Genomic DNA, 10,244 nt, shown 5'->3' with positions numbered 1-10,244 from the left:
GAGCACACACACATGCTCACATACTAGGTAAAATCATGAGACAGAGGGAATGCAGAATATCATATGGGCTGCCATTAATATTCTCTAGCGATTTGAGGGGGGAAAAGCCAACTAGGAAGCAGACATTGTTAAATGCTTATTTCTTCCTCAATATGAAATTGAATAAAGAGGAAATAATCGTGTATGGTGTCTCTAGCCCTTTATGTGTACTTTAAATAGGTTTTCTATTTTAATTTACCTAAGTAGGTATTCTTGTATACATGTAGCAAAGAAAAAGGAAGTTCTTTCCACAAAGAGATAGGAAAATATTTTGGCATTTGTGACAGAACCATGGTTAAACATCAGAACTGAATGATTTGTCTGATCTTATATGTGTCTTATTTTCTCTGTGACTCAACTTCTCTATTGGGTAAGGAGAGAAATTAACTAAATGACATCTGAGCTTTTTTGACCTCTGAAATTCTGTTCTTTCTTAAGCATTTTGTCTGTTTTCCCTCAAAATCTTATAGTTGGCCACTGATTGTAGACCTTGTATGATTACATCAGAATAATTAACCATATGTTTAGAATCATCCCTTGTGATTTTGTAGAATGAAGGATAGGCTTTGATCTCCCTAGTCACTGAGTACTGGAGAGAGACCCTGATACTCCTTAGATCTAGAGGAAACCAGCGCTGTTAGAGCATGTGGGCTTTGTATTTCTTTACCAGAACTCTCATTTTCTGAGACATGCCTGGATCTGCATTTCAATGGGAAGCTCACAAGCATCCATTAATCAGCCCTCACAGGAGAGTGAACACAGGGCTCAGACCATCACTCTCTCTCTCGTTAGCACACATTACACTGTACTCCTCGAATTTCTTTTTATCATTATTCTTTTTGTAAAGGAACGTCAAAGCCTAATTTCTTTATTAATATTGATGTGTTCAAGTTCTTGAAGCCAATTACTTTAGACAGTTAAAGTATTTAACCAATGCTTAGAAATTCTCGAGGATGTGAACATTAGCATCTGTGAGAATGATTGCAAGATGTATGGTGTTGAAGAAACCAATTCAAGAAGTATCACTTGAGTTTATATTCCATGAAGACCCACTAACACTCAGATAGTTCTATTTATCTTTTCAAGATAAGGATCAATGAATGGGCTTGTTTTTGTCTTGTGCAGCATCCGCTCCAACCCAGCTGTTATGAATGTAATCAATTAGCAAATCCCTCTGATTTCATTTAGTAAATATATCTTGTATCTCCACTGGCTCTCCATCTCTATTATCACTGTCCTCATTCAGCTACTTTTCACCCAACAGTGGTGACAACTGATAACTAACCTATGTAGCCAGTAGTGATGACACCAAGAATTCTCTGCAGAAGATTGAACTTATGGTTACCTGGGTGGGAGGGTGGAGGGAAGGGGTTGTTAGGGAGTTTGGGATGGACATGTACACACTGCTCTATTTAAAATGGATAACTAACAAGCACCTACTCTATAGCACAGAGAACTCTGCTCAACATTATGTGACAGCCTGGATGGGAGGGGAGTTTGGGGGAGAAAGGATACATGTATATCCAAGCTGGGTCGCTCTGCTGTGCACCTGAAATGATCATAATGTTGTTAATCGGTTGCACACCTACATGCACATATATGGATTCTCTAGAATCAAAGAATTTCTAGCTTGCTTTCTTCCCTTGCCTAGAGTCCTTCAAATGCTTTCCATTTTTAATGAGGGAAAACAGAATCTTGCCTGTGGTGCTCAGTGACCCCTGGGATTTGCCATGCTTTTTGTTCCTTTCTTATCCTGTCACTGTCTGCCTTTTATTTATTGCTCAGAGAACTTCACTGCTCAAGACAGAATCAAGGAGAGACTTTTGTGTAATCTCATACTTTAGAAATACAACTAAACTATAAAGGTATGTTTCAGGCTGAAAGAACAGCTTGGATTTGTAAAGAGCAGAACATCTTCAGGCAACAAGAAGAGACATTGTGTTGCCACGAAATAGTGACAGAAGTGATGGAAGGTAAAGTCGGAGACATAAGTAGGGGACAAATGATGAATAGTTTTAGAAGTTATATGAAGGAAGAGATGGAAAGGTAGTATTATCATTGAAATGATTTATTGGGGGGAACATTCCATGCCTGTAGCCCAAGAGAACTCATGCCGTTATCAGGAACCTGCTTGGTATGCCTCGCATAGACAGGATGTTGGTTGCATCAGGTTCTCAGGATGATGCCCTAAATCTCCATAATGCAGACAGGTCTGAATCAAGACTAGACAATTTACTCCTCAGAAACTCCATGCTTTATCTTTTGACCCACTCCTTCCTCAGATACCGTGACATAATTTATACTATAGCAGCATTCATCAGACCAATTCAACTAAACTTCCCTTGAAACATCTTAAAATCAGCTGTTTCATGAGGCAGTTTCCCACACTTTCCCCTTAAAAATGCCCCCTGATATATGTGATCTGATGATATGTTGAAGTGAGCCCCTTTTGCATGCATAACCTTTCCACTCACACTCAAGTATGTGGTCCTTGTTGTCCAACAAAGATAGATTCCATCTAATGATCAAGGGAAGGATGAGATTTAAATATTCTAATAGTTTAAAATGATGCAGTATAAAATAAATCTTGAAGAAAATAGTAGAGTAGATGTTATCAGGCAACTCCTGATAGATTACTGTGTGAGTGGCAGTGACAATAACTCCAATAGGATTTGAAGAGGGTCAAAGAAGTCTTTTATAAGGAGGTAGAATTGGAGAAGGGTCTGAAAATATAGGCAGGGTTTGAATGAACAGAGAAGTGGGGGGCATTTTTGGTAGGTGAATCTCTGTGCTGAAATTACCTTTTTAAGCAGATGATAAATTGTATCTAATGTACCATAAGATTCTCTCTCAAACAAATTATGCAGCCAGCCTATAAATGGGACTTCCCTAGCTGTCAGGGGGGTTCTACAGACTGAACAAGTGATAGGCAGAAAAGAAGAGACAACTGTGAAAGGCCCTTTTTATTGTTAAACTCAAGGAAGATATCAGGCAGGAAATCTTCAAGGGAAAGATGTCATTAGAATGGGATAAGCTGTTTATGAGGCTACTTGAGACAGTCTTCTCACGTCCCACATACTGTCAGTATTTAGTACATAATTAATGACTGCTGCTGCTGCTGCTGCTGCTAAGTCACTTCAGTCATGTCCGACTCTGTGGGACCCCATGGATGGCAGCCCACCAGGCTCCCCCGTCCCTGGGATTCTCCAAGTAAGAACACTGGAGTGGGTTGCCATTTCCTTCTCCAACGCATGAAAGTGAAAAGTGAAAGGGGTGTCGCTCAGTTGTGTCCGACTCTTAGCGACCCCATGGACTGATGCCTACCAGGCTCCTCCATCCATGGGATTTTCCAGGCAAGAGTTCTGGCGTGGGGTGCCACTGTCTTCTCCAAATTATGACTAATGGGGGCCAAATTTGAGCAACACTCTTTAGCTTCATCTGAATGTCTACCCGCTATACTGGATGTGCCTTAGATGTGTTTTTACTCATTACTTTCACAGACCAGGTTTTATCCCATTTTAAGCATGAAGTGAAGTGAAGTGAAAGTCAGTCATGTCTGACTCTATTTTAACCCATCGCATCTTATGGTAATTTCTTACACAGCACTAGATAACAGGAAGATATCTTGGTACCTGAAAGTAGGATGCCACAGTACCAACACTAAAACCTGTGATGGGACCTAGATAGTAAATAGAAGCTGAAAGGGCCTGCTTTATTTACTGCTTAAGGAAGCAGGAAGTACATAAAGAGACTAGAAAAGACTGTTAGTGAAATCCTGAAGGCCTCTGTAAGGCTCTCTTTTTTGGCTTCACATGCAGCATCTTAGTTCCCCAATCACTGTGCACCCTGTATTGGGAAACTCAACCTCTGGACTGCCAGGGAAGTCCCTATGAGGCTTGTGTGTGTATTAGTCACTCAGTCGTGTCTGACTCTTTGCAACCCCACAGACTGTAGCCCACCAGGTTCCTTTGCCCGTGGAATTCTCCAGGCAAGAATACTGGAGTAGGTTGCCATGTCCTTCTCCAGAGGATCTTCCTGACCCAGGGATCAAACTTGGCTCTCCTGCATGGTGCCTTACTGTCTGAGTCACCAGGGAAGCCCCCAAACCCAGTGGAGGATGTAGGCAGCAATCCTGCTACCTCTCTTACACCAAGAGAGAGTTATAAGGCTTAGGATGGAGCAAAAATCATTCCCTAGATTGAGCTGTATACCAGGGGCAAGGACATGTGCCCATTGACTCCAATCAGATGAATGATTAGACCCGAATTAGGAAGGCAGGTTTTATTGTATGTTCAGTGCAGAGCCACTAACTAGTTTAAACAATGGGGCACTGTGGTATAATTTATACTCCAGAAGTATTACTCTAGCTTTCATGTGGAGGATAGATTTCATTAATTCAAAGTGAAATAGATCAGTTAGGAGACTAATGTGATGTTCCAGGTGAGCTCTGTGGAGCGTTTGACTGAGGTGGTATTAATGGAGATACAGAGTGAATGGGCTCAGAATACATTTTGGAGGTAGTTAGAGTAGCCAGAACTTGATGATAAAATAGATATGTGCAAAGAAAGGAGAAGGCAATGGCAACCCACTCCAGTACTCTTGCCTGGAAAATCCATGGGAGGAGCTTCATAGGCTGCAGTCTATGGGGTCGCTAAGAGTCAGACATGACTGAGTGGCTTCACTTTCACTTTTCACTTTCATGCATTGGAGAAGGAAATGGCAACCCACTCTAGTGTTCCTGCCTGGAGAATCCCAGAGATGGGGGAGCCTGGTGGGCTGCCGTCTGTGGGGTTTCACAGAGTCAGACATGACTGAAGTGACTTAGCAGTAGCAGAAGCAGCAAAAAAAAAAGTATCCACTTCTATCTGAGTGAATCTTAAGAAGATCAAATGAAATAAGGGGTGTGTAAGTGCTTTATAAATAATATTTTTAAATTATGATGCCATTTTATGTCTACTGACACATCAAGAACCAAGCAGATCTGCTCAACTCTGCTTCCAGCTCTCTCCTCTGCCGTGCAGTGCATCTCGTTCAATAGTCTTAACACATACATGAATGCCATATAATGCTTTGCCTCCTTTATGGATGAACACCGGCTATATCTAAATGGTATCTATATTTCCTCTGAATACTGCAAACTGGTATTTGATCATTTCATTTTCCTACACAAGATGAAACATTATGATTTTCAATAATCCATAAGACAGACATTTGTTTCCTTTGTGAAACTGTACCCTTCAATGATTATTCTTCACATTAATCATAGTAAAAGCAACGCTTAAGGTAATCTCTTTCTTCCTGCAGATAATAAATGTCTGCTGTTGACAGAACAAGTGTGGAAAGGTGAAAAGTGGGGTGAGCTCTGTGTGTTTGTGAGATAAACAACTGTCAGCCTCTCTGAAGACTGCTATGAGCATGTGAGGCCAAAGTTGCCTTTTTACATAACGATGACAATAAAACTAATTTTTCTCTGACTGATGATTCAAAAAATTTTTCACTTTGGTTATGTACCCTATAATTTCCATCCAGAAATCTAACTTTATTAACTGCCTATAAATGCATAGCTCATTCTGTTAAACATTGATGGAAATACCATCTCAAATTGCATTTATAGCTTCTGTTCTTAAAATCATTGGTAGCATTTTGGTCCGCTGAAGTGTAAGAAAACCTAATTGTCTCCTCACCAGAAATTACCGAGACTGTAACTAAATGAGATATCTTGCATACGAGTTTAACTAGGATACAAAAGGTATAAAATTAAATTTCAATAAAAATAAGTATTTTCAAGTAACATTCCTGGGGATACACTTTGATGGTTATAGAACAATGAACTCCTCTTGATATAGCTTGTAAAACGACTTTTATTACTGTAAGTTCAGTTCAGTTGAGTCACTCAGTCGTGTCTGACTCTTTGTGACCCCATGAATCTCAGCATGCCAGGCCTCCCTGTCCATCACCAACTCCCAGAGTTTACCCAAACACATGTCCATTGAGTCGGTGATGCCATCCAGCCATCTCATTCTCTGTCGTCCCCTTCTCCTCCTGCCCCTATCCCTCCCAACATCAGGGTCTTTTCCAATGAGTCAACTCTTCACATGAGGTGGCCAAAGTATTGGAGTTTCAGCTTCAGCATCAGTTCTTCCGATGAACACCCAGGACTGATTTCCTTTAAGGTGGACTGGTTTGATCTCCTTGCAGTCCAAGGGACTCTCAAGAGTCTTCTCCAACACCGCAGTTCAAAAGCATCAATTCTTCAGTGCTCAGCCTTCTTCACAGTCCAACTCTCATATCCATACCTGATCTGCCTCTTGAGAAACCTGTATGCAGGTCAGGAAACAACAGTTAGAACTGGACATGAAACAACAGACTGGTTCCAAATAGGAAAAGGAGTACGTCAAGGCTGTATATTGTCACCCTGCTTATTTAACTTATATGCAGAGTACATCCAGAGAAGGCAATGCACCCCAATCCAGTATTCTTGCCTGGAAAATCCCATGGATGGAGGAGGAGCCTGGTAGGCTGCAGTCCATGGGGTCGCTGAGAGTCGGATACGACTGAGCAACTTCACATTCGCTTTTCACTTTCATGCATTGGAGAAGGAAATGGCAACCCACTCCAGTGTTCTTGCCTAGAGAATCCCAGGGACGGGGGAGCCTGGTGGGCTGCCATCTATGGGGTTGCACAGAGTCGGACACAACTGAAGTGACTTAGCAGTAGCAGCAGCACAGTACATCATGAGAAAGGCTGGGCTGGAGGAAGCACAAGCTGGAATCAAGATTGCAGGGAGAAATATCAATAACCTCAGATATGCAGATAACAACCCCCTTATGGCAGAAAGTGAAGAAGAACTAAAGAGCCTCTTGATGAAAGTGAAAGAGGAGAGTTAAAAAGTTGGCTTAAAGCTCAACATTCAGAAAACTGAAATCATGGCATCCGGTCCCATCACTTCATGGGAAATAGATGGGGAAACAGTGGACACAGTGTCAGACTTTATTTTTCTGGGCTCCAAAATCACTGCAGATGGTGATTGCAGCCATGAAATTAAAAGATGCTTACTCCTTGGAAGGAAAGTTATGACCAACTTAGATAGCATATTCAAAAGCAGAGACATTACTTTGCCAACAAAGGTCTGTCTAGTCTAGTCAAGACCTTTATTTCATGTTCATTTTAACACCCTACTTTATGGTTTCCATTGATTGCCTCATTTAATTGTGCTGGAAATTAAGCAAGTTAGGTGTCACTATAAAGCGTCTTATCAGATTTTTAAAAAAAACATTGCTTAGATGTGGGAAATGTAACTCACACAGGCCATGAACTTTTCTCATGTTTTCATAAATGTTATCATTGTTAAAGGTAAGTATGTTTTCTCTATTGTACCAATCTAGATGATACCAAAAATTTTTAATGGGCTTTAAGTCATTTTTTTAAAGGAGCTTTAACAATTTAAAAAATAATGTTTTGTTCAAAGTGCCACACATGTACCACTGAAATTTCTAAATTCTAAAATTTATTTTAAAATTTCTAAAGTTCTATATTTCATAATCATATATGTACAGTAGTATCCCTTTCTAGTCCTTGCACTGTTTAGAAAACTCTCACGCATTCTAGACCCAGATCCATGACTCAGACCAAAGAAGTTCATTTCTGGGCCGACTTCCATAACCCCTATGAGTAGAGATTATCACTGCCCTACCGACACATGCACCCCACCCACATACACACACTCTTCATGTAACAAACTGCATTGCGTTTAATAATCATAGAACAAGCTATTTATCACCTCAAGCCCCCTGGAAGATACTTCAGGGAAGTGACCATTTAGCGTTAAATATTCAGTGCCTAGTAAGATGTCTGGCACATCATGGTTATTAAATTAATATTTTATTAATTAATTATACTTAAATAAATAACAGCTATTAATTAAATAATTTGTAATTAATTAAGTAAATAATTGGTTCATGCCAAATTAAAATATAGTATTTTTATATCTCTGAAATAAATATATTTATAAATGAAGATTTTAGCTGGTGGATAAACAAGAAAATGCAGGTATAATCAAAGAGGAAATTGTTAATTTCTAAATAAATAATGTAGTCAATAAAAAGGTAGATGCATCTTCAGTTTAATCATACTGCTCATTTTGTGGCCAAGATATATGGATGTTTTTAGATGTCTTCTAATATATCTGGAAGTGAAAAAACTGCCAGATACAAATAACATGATTGCATTTTGATGAATATATAAGTGAGTAAATGGATGGATAAATGTAGAAATTAATTGATAAAATTCTTATATAGAGTGAGATATATAGCTTAGTACTAATCACTGTGGAAATCAGACTTATTAAACAAGAGATTTCCTTCAAGAAATAGAATAATACACAAAGGTCAAGATAGATTAAACACTATTAAACATATAAACATTACTATTGATAGCAATGAGATGGCCATGTTTCTTTTCTGTTATGCAGAATATTAACATGATGTCCTTCTTAAATTATATATTAATTTAGAAAATTGAACAGTTTAATATTTGTATTGCTTTAAAGGAAAAATGAGTTTCAGGGAAGACTGAGAGCTATTTAATAATAATGACTAATCTTTCATTCACCAAAGTTAACCTTTGTAATAATGACCACTCTGTATCATAGATACCTTCGTGTTTTAGTGTATGATCTCTGATCTATAAATGAGGTAATCGGCTTAATTCATGTATTGTAGCACACTTGGATAAAAAAGGTTTTCAGAGGAATTAAGTGACTTTCTTGTGGCTTTACAGTTTATAAAAGATAGAGGTCTGTGTGGATGTAACCATGAAGACAATAAAGACAGGTAAAAAGGAGACAAACAAAAGAGAGGGAGAGAGAGGAATTATGGTGTGTTCAGGATCAGAAAACACTTTATATCAGACAAATGTTATGCATGAGATAAATCCTAAAGGATAAGAATAAATCCACTAGGTAAACAAGAATGAGGAGAAAGAATTCAAGAAAGGAAGAGGTATAAACACATAATCACAAGGGAGAACTAGGGAACTTCTCAAGCTCTGTTACCTTAAGCAAAGGGTAAGGGTACCTTAACCTTAAGCAGGTTAAGGGTAGAGAATTAGGACCAGTTGCAGAGGGTGTTTTTCGCCATGCTGAACTTCTCACATGTCACTTTGTTATCCTTGAAGAATCAGAGAAAGGTACTGAGCAAATGATTCTGGTGTTCTAGAAAGGCTGCTCAGATACTCTGAGTAGCCTAGATGGAGAGATGGTGGTGAATTAGGTGATAAAGGAATCAGTTAGGAGGATATTGTAAAAGGCCAGGTGAAAAATTGACAGGAGAAATTAATAACTTTCTTAATAAAGATCTGAACTATGGCAGTACTTGTGGGATAAAGAGAAGACAAATGGGAAATAACTTAGCAGGTAAATTAGATATGAATTAAGAGTCACTTTTATGCTGTTAAGAAAAGGAAGGAGATGGGACTTCCCTGCTGGTCCTGTGGTTAAGAATTCCACTAGCAATGCAGAAGGAAATGGCAACCCACTCCAGTGTTATTGCTTGGAGAATCCCAGGGATGGGGGAGCCTGGTGGGCTGTCATCTATGGGGTCACACAGAGTCAGACACGACTGAAGTGACTTAGCAGTAGCAGCAATGCAGGGGATGCAGGGGATGCAGGTTTGATCCCTGACCTGGGAACGCAGTTGCCCAGCAACTGAGCCGGTATGCTCTGGAGTCCATGCCTGTGCCCCACAAGTGATCCCGCATGCCACAACTGAGACTCGATGCAGCCAAATCAATCAATCAATCAATAATTTAAAAAAGAAAAGGAAGAAGAAAGTTAGAATATACCCTGAGTTTCCATATTAATGGTAGTGGGAACCCTCACTATTAAAAAGAACTAGGCACATGTCAGAAGTTAAAATATCCTGGCATTCTAATCATGTTTACAACTGCATATTCATCTTTTAATTTAAGAATGTGTAAGATATTTCAAATCATTTTGTCAGTGGCGATTAGATATCTCTGATGCTGCCGAAGAGGGAAAAGAAATTGGAAATATTTCTAGCTCATCAAGTCTTTTATTCTGAAACTTAATCAGTGTTGGCTTTTCAAATTTGATTTTCTAAGTACATTTTTATTCATCTTTATGGATCGATTGTCTGAATTATGCACAAGGTGCTTTTTTTTCCCTTCCAAATTGTTGTGGTGATTTT

The sequence above is a fragment of the Bos indicus x Bos taurus genome, chromosome 18 (genome assembly GCF_003369695.1).
Source record: "Bos indicus x Bos taurus breed Angus x Brahman F1 hybrid chromosome 18, Bos_hybrid_MaternalHap_v2.0, whole genome shotgun sequence".
Classification (NCBI taxonomy): Eukaryota; Metazoa; Chordata; class Mammalia; order Artiodactyla; family Bovidae; genus Bos; species Bos indicus x Bos taurus.
This window is presented reverse-complemented; position numbering follows the sequence as displayed.